Raw genomic sequence first — 958 nt, 5'->3', positions numbered from 1 at the left:
GCAATATTTGCCCACTCTTCTTTGCAGAACTGCTCAAGGTCAGTTCAATTTGATGGTGAGCGTTTGTGGACTGCAGTCTTCAGTCATTCCTCAGATTTTCGGTGGGGTTTAAGTCTGGGCTCTGACTAGGCCATCCGAGGACATTCACCTTTTCTCCTTCATCCACTGTGTGCTCAGTTCTGCTGTGTGCTTTGGGTCACTGTCATGTTGGAAGGTAAACCTTCTTCCCATTGATAACTTACTGGCAGAGGGCAGCAGATTTTCCTCAAGACGGTATTTTGCCCCATCCATTTTTCCTTCTATCCTGACAAGTGCTCCAGTCCCTGCTGCAGAGAAACACCCCCATAACAGGATATTACCACCTCCATGCTTCACTGGAGGAATGCTGTTATTTGGACGGTGAGCTGTATTGGATTTCCGCCAGACATATAATTTGGTGTTGAGGCCAAATAATTCAATTTTAGTCTCATCTACCTCAGAATCGTCAAGGTTCGGTTTGGCAAAGCTCAGTCATGACTGCATGTGGCCTTTTTTGAGGAGTGGCTTTTTTCTTGCAACACTCCTCCCATACAAGCCACAATTATGGAGAATTTGTAATATTGTTGTCACATGCACACAATTTCCACTTTGTCATAAATTCCTGCTTCCTGCTCTTGGTCGCCTCTCTGATCAGTTTCCTCCTGGCTCTTTCATCCAGTTTGGAGTGACGTCCTGATCCACGGAGGGTCTGTGTTGTACCAAATACCTTCCACTTCTTAATAATAAACTTAACTGTGCTTCTAGGCATTGATAAAGCCTTTGAATTGTTTTTGTATCCGTCTCCTGACTTGTGCCTGTCCACAACTTTATCCCGGAGATCTTTTGACAGTGCCTTGCCACCCATAGTTGATTGTTTGCTTCAGTTGCACTACCAAGGACTGAAATGCTCCAGGAAAGCTCTTTTCATGCTGAGCTAATC

General features: G+C 44.9%; 1 protein-coding gene and 1 long non-coding RNA gene across 2 annotated transcripts in view; one reads left to right on the top strand and one right to left on the bottom strand.

Moving 5' to 3' along the window:
• LOC107712716 (uncharacterized) overlaps positions 1–958 on the bottom strand; it is a 22109-nt gene that overhangs the window by 13780 nt on the left and 7371 nt on the right. The gene's annotated exons all lie outside the window — the stretch shown is intronic.
• Positions 1–958, top strand: part of dpm1 (dolichyl-phosphate mannosyltransferase subunit 1, catalytic) — a 6179-nt gene that overhangs the window by 2812 nt on the left and 2409 nt on the right. The gene's annotated exons all lie outside the window — the stretch shown is intronic.

This window comes from Sinocyclocheilus rhinocerous, unplaced genomic scaffold (assembly GCF_001515625.1).
Source record: "Sinocyclocheilus rhinocerous isolate Xijiao unplaced genomic scaffold, SAMN03320098_v1.1 scaffold418, whole genome shotgun sequence".
Classification (NCBI taxonomy): domain Eukaryota; kingdom Metazoa; phylum Chordata; class Actinopteri; order Cypriniformes; family Cyprinidae; genus Sinocyclocheilus; species Sinocyclocheilus rhinocerous.
This window is presented reverse-complemented; position numbering and strand designations above follow the sequence as displayed.